At 44.4% G+C, this 9,659-nt stretch overlaps 1 protein-coding gene across 1 annotated transcript in view; it reads left to right on the top strand.

Annotated features, from left to right (window-relative positions):
• Positions 1 to 636: 636 nt before the first annotated feature.
• The window catches only part of LOC106655980 (protein shank-like), a gene marked incomplete at its 3' end in the record, with an annotated part of 69,271 nt that continues 60,248 nt past the window's right edge, over positions 637 to 9,659 (top strand). The window contains exon 1 of the mRNA XM_023461656.1: positions 637 to 1,612. The remainder of the gene's footprint in view (positions 1,613 to 9,659) is intronic.

Here is a 9,659-nt window from a genome sequence, read left to right as displayed (position 1 = left end):
GTATGTTTACGATCCTCGGACCTGTAACGTGCAGAGGGAGATGACGATTTTCAACGCTCACTACGTGCTGCTGCTGCTACGCTGCGTACATAGCACCGGGGCATCAGCAACGATCGGTCGATCTCTCTCTCTCTCTCTCTCTCTTTCGTGCACACACGTATAGGTACAGTGTACTCGCGCAGCAGCCGAGGCGAAAGACGAGGAGAGAGAAGCCGAAGCCGCCGCTGCGTTACCTGGGCAACGCCAGAGAGTAGAGAGAATTTCCCCTCTTTTCGCGCATAAATGACTGGCCGCGTTCACTGCCTCGCAGTGTGTGCTGTGTGCTATATAGCGCGCTCCTATGCTGCTGCTGCTGCTTTTGCGAAGCTGTCGTTGCCGTTTCTCTCTCTCTCCTCTCTCTCTCCTCTTATACCTTCTCGTGCGCGTTTTGCGCGCAGCAGCAGCAGCACCGAAACGCGAATATATAGCACGCAGTGGAAGCAGCGGGAGAAGTGCGGCGGCGGCGGCGGCGGCGGCAACAACGATGCTGGTGGTGTGTGTAGAGTAGAGAGAGAAAAGAGGGGGAGTCGCGAAACGAAACGGCGCCACCTAACACACACACGTACCGCCGGCTAGTCCGACAGTTGCGGGATGAACCCTGCCTCGTTCCGATCGCGTATATACCGTATGTAATATAACCTCCTCTCCTGGGCACAACCGTCGTTGTTGTTGCCTTTTAATACACACACACACAGGTACATTCTCCTCTCTCTCTACTACTACTATCTCTCTTTCTATTCTCTTTCTGCAGTCTCCGTGTATTATACCGTGTGTGTGTGCGTCGTCGACGGCTTTCCGCGCGCGGACGGCTACTACTATTGCCCGTACTGCGTGTGTGCGAGAGAAGACGACACCGTGTAGTCGCGGGGACCGCCACCTCCAGTGTACATCAGTGCCGCGAACACAAAACTCGTCGTACATCATTTATTGTCGCGAGCACGTTTATTTATTTTGTTTTTTCCTCGATTCCTCGAAAAGAAAAGTGAAACTCACGTTGATAAGTTGCGAGAGAGCCGGACGACTGATTCTACTTGCCTTCCAATTTTAAATTCGAATTTATAATATATTATATGAAGTTTTTAACGTAACGTGCGCGGGTTTCGAACGGAAGATCGATTTCGAAAACGCAGAAGAGGTGCGTGCATGTAAATCGTTGAAGATTGTGTTGTGCTTCGATTTTTTGAAAAATAAAAGAAATGCGTTGATAGAAACGCACAAGTGCTCTTGTGACAAAATTCATCGAAAGAAGTGCAGTGCTTTGGTGGCGTACACAGCTGTCATATATGAAATTGAGCTGTTACATATGAAGCGAGGAATCGTCCTATATGTGTGATCGTGTGATAATATATTAATTGCCTGGGAATGAGAGAAATATAAAAAAAAATATATTGTGCACGTTATATAGTGAACGTAAGCGACAGAAAAAGAAAGAAGCTGCAAAAAAAGTGTCTCGTTGAAAGGAGAAGAAGAAGAATTTCGCCGTGTGTCTCTTTGCTGCAATACATTACACTCGCTGGCTGGGAAAAAAGTACACATAACCGATGCTGCGAAGAATGTCGTCGCAGACGATACGGTACGAAACACAACTCCGAAAATTAGTAGTATTACTCAATTCACCCAACTCTTTCTCCTTCGTGTCAAACGTCTTTTTTTCGAATCTTTGTCCGTCTGTCGCGGTGGTTTACGTTTTAAGTAGTCGCTGGCAGGTATATGTGTGTGACATTTTATACATTATCGCCGCGTCGTCGTGACCTATGACCTCTTGGGTTCCGTCTGAATCCGATATATATTCATGCATAACACACATACACGCGCGGCGGCTTTACTCTCGACCATACTTGTGTATGTGTATAATATACACGTATAATCTCGCGCATTACGAAATAGGTCATCGCACGCTGGAGACACTCGACTTCTATTATAACATATACGTGTACTGCGAGCTTACACTCACACAGATTCGCGGTTATATATATATTCGCCACAAGTGAGCAGCAGCGGCAGCAGCACTTGTGCGTTTGTTTGTGTGTGTATATAAAAAAAAAGGCAGTGGTCGATCAATTTTTAGGCTTTTTAACGAAGGCATTTCACGGATGACTGTACCTGCTCTCGTGACTGTGTGGGTATGTGTGCGTCTGTGTATACATTTCGAGAGTTTTTCGTGTAAGTGTGTGTGTGTATATACGACCTGTAAAGACGACGAGGACCGACGACCGACCGTAAGAGCAATGTATATGTGCTGCTACTACTGCTACTGCTGATGCTGCTGCATATATACACGTATATATATATATGTCATGCGAACGGAGAGACGCGCGCCGCGGATCGATATAGGCGGGATGCAGAATTTTCCTCCGCTAAAAGTATTAAATGCATATGCACACACGTAGCATACACTACAGGATAGCATGCACAACGTTTATGTATAGACTCGACGCGATCTATACAATGTGTGCTTTTATACCTGTATACGTCTCTATCTATCTAACACAGCGTATAGGTGAAAACCTACACACTTGTCTGCTTATGAAAATATTTTTCTTCTCTCTCTATCTTTTGCTGTCTCGTGCGTATGTACACGAGTGACGAAATGTGAATATAAGAGAGCTTGACACTATATTATATCGGTACGCGAGCGAGCGAGAGAGACATTTCGAAATATAATTCGTACTTGGACTTGTGCGAGTTTTGCTGTTGCTACTCCGACTATATACTAACTTTATATACGTACGACAACCTCTGCTACTAGTAGGTCTTATCGGACTTTCTCATTATTAATTTAAGTAGGCGCATCTATATATACACACACACGCAACTGCACATTATACAAAGTGCAAACGAGTAAACCGTAGAATATTATCTTATCTCTCGGCTCGCAGCAGCAGCAGCAGCTTTAACAGGGAGTAATAAGAATATAGTGCCAGTGATTATGATTTCGTGGAAAAAAAATCCACCTTTAACTTCGTTTACTTCGCTCGTATATTTATGACTCGCGTAAAGGTACGTGCCAGTGTGTGCGTATGCACGTCGATGGTAGTAGTAGCGATGTGCAGTGGCAAAAGATTCGCTACTCTCTCTGTTATACAAGGGCGGATCTTCTCTCTCTTCTATCTCTCTCTCTCTCTCTCTCTCTCTCTCGGGTTTGTGCACTCGGGAGCTCGGAGTTCGAAGTGCAGGTGTACCGAAAAATATACCCGTCGCAAACACAAGGGGATGTTCTCTTGACGCAGCTGACGAAAACAAAAAGGCTAAAAACTCGTAATCTAAGAACGTAATCAATGACTCATTGAGAACGGTAAATGATATCGAACTCGATTCCTCACGTACATCACGATATCGATCACGAACTACATATTATGTACAGGAACCCTGCCGAGCTGCTACTGATTAAAAGGCCTAACGTTATTGTATTAATATCGCGATGCACGTGAGAAATGATTGAAATAACCCCCGATACAGTTCAAACACATTTGTCAGAAAGAGAGAAAATGCGTGTATACTAAGGCCTCATCATCGATCGAGCGGGTCGAAAAAATTGTACAATTATATTAGATCGACACGCGCGCGGCCGACGACTCCTTTCTCTCCCCTGTATACACAAACACACACTTGTGAGTTTACTTTGCACCCCGGTCGTGTAAGTGTGCGTGCCTGCGTGTACAAAAACAAAAGACGAGGGTGCTGCCTACTCGTAATATCATGCGGCATTGGGTGTGATGCTTCATCGACCAAGAAGATGTTATTTTTCTTCCTTCGTGTATCAACTCGCATGCACCACCACAGAGCGGGTAATAAAGAATCGGACGTAGGAATGCAGACAAGTTTAAGTGACAAATCCTCGAGTGTAATATCATTGTGTGCGTGTAGGGGGAAAACGGAGTCTCGTTTTCTTTACCTCGCCGAGTCGCGATAGACGCGTGTATATTAGATATAAATTTTCTATATGCCCGCGAGGACGACGGAAGATTTTTTTTCTCTTCCCCCCACACACACACACACTCTGTCGAGCCACGCGATTTTTTTCATCTCGAAGGAAATTTATATACAACGTTCGGCTTGGCGTAGCTTTCCGCATATTTTGTATGCGATGTGTCTGTGTGCGTGCGTATACCTCTCTCATACACATATACATGCACGTAATGTCTGATTCGATATTTTCTGTCTATTACGTTCTCTCCACGGTGTGTTTCTCTGTACGTGCGACTACTCTCTGCTGTATACGTGTGTGTCTGTGGGCCGTGGGTGAGGTTGCAGGGGTCGAGAGAGTTAGTCTGCAGTACCTGCCACTGCGTGTTGTTCGCCTCGCTCGCGTGCAGCAGTAGCGCAGCCAGCCAGCAAGGGTGGATTCTCTCGGACTCCTTGGGCGCATGCGCCCCTCCCTTATGGGGCGACGTCGACTGCGACGAGGGTGTGCTTGCTTGTGCTTGGCTCGGCTTCTGCTGCCTCTGCGCTATATACTTTTATACATATATCATCGTATATATGCGCGGCGGTGAGGCAAATTGATTGGATTTTCGTTCCTCGTAAAATTGGAAACTTTCCTCTACTCTGCGCGTGTGCCTCTTTGCTATAACCTGACGACGACGACTCTCGCGAGTGCTCTTGGAGTAATAAAGATGATGAATAAATAAAAGCAAAAAATCATGCAACGTTGATTCTTTTTTTATTTTCTCAAAGCTGATACTCGATTCTTCTCCTTCTTATTTGCAATATCATTCGTGCTCTATGCACAAAAGAATAACGACAATCATAAAAAAGAAGAAGCGGCAGAATAAAAACTCGCTTTTATAAGGAAAAAAAACTCTCAATAGCGCATAATTCGCTCTCTCACTTAGCTCATGCATATGCATGTATTGTCGCTATACATCACGTGGTCCGAAATGCATCACCGTGACATTGCATCGCGTAGACTCGCAGATGCACAGAGCAGCACCAGCAGCAGCAGCACTAGCTCGAAACGTTCAAGTGCGTAGTCCGCGATAATAAATATACATACACGAGGCACACACGAGGCATATGGGCTAAAAAATTGCACTCTTGTGAAGCTTTTCATAATTCATGTATGTACGTATACACACACACGAGAGGCAGCAGTAGCTCCTATATACATATATTGCATACACTACACTATAAAACGTATGGCACATGTCGTTATATTTTTGTTGCAAGAGAGGCATACGAAACACTCTTGGACGTATTGTGCAGCAGCAGCAGAACACTTATAATACACTCATAAACGAGCTTGCATATTATACTGCCTGTGTGTGTGTGTGTTCGCGTGTGTATAGATGTGAGATCTTTTCATTATAACGATATATCCGCAGACTCTACACGTCGCACTACGTGACAAAAGAGGAAATTCGATATCTATATAATTATGAAATGTACTTATTTTCACGCGCGCGCCAGCTTCCCCGAGTGTTGTGTGTGTACGCGTGCGTGTTGATATAGAGGATTATTTCGCGGAAAAACTCGAATTTGCATTGCAAATTTCACGCTCGGCGCGACTGCAGTTGCGTAACGTTGCTGCCGCTGCTGCACACACACACACACACGCACAGCTGCGCACGAAGAGAGAAAAAAGCGAATGAAAAAGATAGAGAGTGAGAGAGAGAGAGAGAGAGAGAGAACGTCGGTTTATCATCGTTACATTCGAATAACTAATTGCATCCATCTAATAACATCTCGCGCGCTCCACGAAGCAAATGAGTCCTCCTCCTGCGCGCGTGTGCTGTACCGTGTGTGTGTATCGGCATGCGAGATCTGCTGCAGCTGATGCGCGCACAAACACTATACGATACACACAGGACGGAGAGCGAGAACGAAAAATAAAAACAGGATGAAAATAAAAATAAAAAGACGAAGAAGGCGGAAAATTCACTGCCGGCACGCGATGATACGTTACGCGGATGGAAAAGTATTATTGTACAAACATGTCGCTTGCAATGCTGCATCGAGCCGTGTGCGTAGCGCAGTACAGCCGATGTTTATACGTTATTAATATCGCGCGCGTCGAGTACTACCGCCACCGTTGTTAATTGAAGTCGAGCTGCTGCTGCTGTGCAACGCGACGACGCAAAAATACTCGCGCGTATACTGCTTCCGTAAACAAAATAACGCGCGCCGACGTGTATATATGCGCACACAACGCGTGTAAACGAATACAACGAACCGGCTTCCGGAGTATATTCGTTGCGACGACGACGACGACTCTCGATCGCTCTCTATGCAATCATTTCGAGTATAATAACCGCGGATCGATTCGTCGCAATGAAAATTGCGAGCGCGAGCGATGTGTGTAAACTGTATACAGAGTCCAACAACCGGCACGATATGTACGTATAAGCTTTTGCACACGGTATATTTTGACCTTTGTCGCGTGTGCATATGTGTATATACGCGCGTGTATGACTTGCGCGCCGCGCTGCACCATGCACCGCGCATTACAGAGAACATGAATGCAAGATAAGCGACGAAGGAGGTATTATATGGGTGAAAGTGTGTGCGACGTGTATTATATATAAGCACGACGACGACGACGACGACGACGGTGGCGGCGGCGATGGCGACGTTCGAGTATTGTGTACATGGAAAAATCCGCTGACACGTTAATATTCCAGTGTACGTTATTTAAATTATATACAAATCATAGAGATGCAACTTCCGACAAATTCAATTGTTGAATAAGAATTTTTATTGGTAAAAGCATCAACGAGAGTACATCGTTTAAAACCATACTCTTACTTATACAATTATATTGACTTTGCCACCTGCAAATTTGCAGAAAAAGGCAATCGCCATCTGGTGGTGCGAACTTGAAGTATGTTTTATCCCATATAATTTGGTTGAGAAGTAGTGTCAACTTTTTGAACCAATTAAATTGTTATTATAAGGTAATTTAAAATGCGCTTAATATTCAATTGTAAATTGTAAATCCTAATTGTAAAAAAAAAATTGTTGATAAAATCCAATCAATAGTAATGAACTTTACATCGTTAAAACGATCATTTTCTGGTCATTAGTAATGTTGGGCATTTCTATCAGGGATATCTTTATCAAAAAAATATCCTTATAGAAACTGTTTTTTTTGAAAAGAAAAACTGAACGACATATCTCTCTGCACCCAAGCCTTCCACTCTCTCACTCACTCTCAAAATTATTTCCACGAGATTTTCCCATATACATGCGTGAGTAAATATCTATATACGACGAGGTGAACGCACTCGAAGCCGCTAAAGAAGCGAATATCCGACGACGACGAGCGGCTAAGTACGCCGAAGACCGCGTCGTCTTCGTCGAGTTTTATATTCGGCCAGCTAAGCTCGTGTATATATATCTCGCGCATCCGCAGTCTCGTGTCTCTCTCTCTCTCTCTCTCTGCGCTCGAGTATGTTGGTGCGATATACATACACATACGTTAAACTGCACTATGTGCCCGCACATAACACACCAAGACTCGACGACGCTGTGATCTTTTGGCCTTATTTTCGTATCTTTTTTTTCCTTTCCGTTTTTTTTTCTGCTCGATTTCCGTGTGAGTTTATCTTTACGTACGTATATAATATAGCTTCTTGCGACTCGTTTTTTTCGAGAGAACTGCTCTCTTATCGGCTTTGTAGTAGTATCGCAATATGTATATTAACATGCGGATGGAAGATAAAAAAACAAATTCACGCGATGTATGTAACATTATTATTCGATCTTTCGCTTGCCTCTAAATAAATACATTACAAATTATATATCTCGCGTAACCTCTTGCGGATCGCGGCGTATTTTGAAATGGTTACACGCTCGAGAGTTGTGCGCACCGACGACGACGAAGACGGAAAACAGCATACCCGTTAGTTGTGCCTTTACTCGGATTGTGTGCGTGAATATATACACACACACTCCATCGCATCTCTTACTCAGACGTCCAATTAGCCGCCCACGAGATTTGACCTTGAAAGTGCGCGCGCGCGGGTTTGTGCGCGAGACGAGAGATAAGTCGCACGCGGCGGTATATACGTCCGGCGACTGCACCGCTGTTGCTGCTGCTGCTACAGACATGATGCGAGAGTCACGCAACACGATCAAAAGTGACGATTTTCACCTTTTTTCTCCCCCTTTTCACGGCTTCTATTTTTTTTTTGTTTTTGCAATCTTAGTCATGCTGAAAAACAAGAACACGCGAATACTGTCTATAAGAGACGCGGTCGTGAACTAGAATTCGGAAAGCAGAGTGAGATATATAAATTAAATTATAACAGCACACCTACGTATGTGCAATATGCTAATTTATCAATCATCGTGTGCATAATGCACGCGTGTATACGATATCGCAATACAAATTCAACGCATGTATATTCCATTAGGCGTGTATATATATACGCACGCGTTTATATTATACGATATGTATGTAATAATAAATACGCCTCGCCGCTTCCTCCTTTTCGCGCCTGCGCTAGTGGCCGCGTACAACCGCGCGATATAATAAAATATTAACGAGTTAGGAGGGAAAATTAATCTAATAATCACTTAATCATCATTGCGCGGCCTCGAGCTCTGGCAGAAATAATAAAAAGGTACGAGATTCCCTCTTAATTCGAGAATATTTCATTCTCTCTCTCTTCACTTGGCTAACGGATGTGCTCTAAAAGCTCGCGCGCGAGTATAAATTGTTGTTATTGTTGTGCAGTTACTGTATTATAACGCCGCGTATTACGCGTTTGTACGCGCGCACTTCGATATTATTGTATATATAGTGTACAGAGAGCTGCTCAACAGACCTGTACTGTGCATTAAACGAGGAACAAAAGGGTTGAAAGGAGCGCTAAACTATATAATACCGCCGTGCTGAGAGCGAATGAAAGACGGTCTTTTACGAGTCCACTTGCGAAGCATACGCTGCCTCGAATGGTTCGTGCGTATACACAGGTCTTCGGTTTTTATAGTATTTGATGGCGTACATTATACGAGCGAGAAAGAGAGAGATGCGGATGGAAGGTTTTTTTTTTCGTGTACAACGCGTATATTTATTCGACTGACACGTGTTTTGTTTACCTTTCTCAGGCTACATTACTCTCTTTCTCTCTCTTGTATTTTTTATTTTTTGTTTCATAATACATTTTTACATTCTTCAAATCTTCTTCACGCTGATACGAGTGTGTGTCTGCGCGCTCTATAAAAACGATGATTTCAAAAGCTCTCGAGAGGGCAGGTATACATACGCAGTACATAACACATGCCATTTCCAATCCAATCGCACCGAGAGAGAGAGAGAGAGAGAGAGAGACGCGACTCATAACGCCGAAAAGCTTTTTCTCGCCCGCCTGCGCGTTCGACACATATCGATTATTATTTCGCTTTCACCTCGGCGGCGCTGCAGCGAGCGAGACTCGGCAGCCAGGGATGTGTCTGTCCTGTCTGCCTCTGCTGCTGCGCATAACGGCGGCGGAGTCGTCGCCGGCAGCCGCAGACACAATATATATACGTGCACACGAGCGAGCGAGAAAGAAAGAGAGACGCATCGGCAGTATATAGAGTAGCTTCGACGTGTATTAAAAGCATTTCGCGCTTGCATATAAGCCCCGTACGTATAGTAGTAAGTGTTTGCACACACGCAAAAGGTGCATATAGCA

The sequence above is a fragment of the Trichogramma pretiosum genome, unplaced genomic scaffold, assembly GCF_000599845.2.
Source record: "Trichogramma pretiosum strain Unisexual culture from Peru unplaced genomic scaffold, Tpre_2.0 scaffold4, whole genome shotgun sequence".
NCBI lineage: Eukaryota > Metazoa > Arthropoda > Insecta > Hymenoptera > Trichogrammatidae > Trichogramma > Trichogramma pretiosum.
The sequence above is the reverse complement of the archived record's forward strand: the minus strand, read 5'-3'. Positions and strand labels throughout refer to the sequence as shown.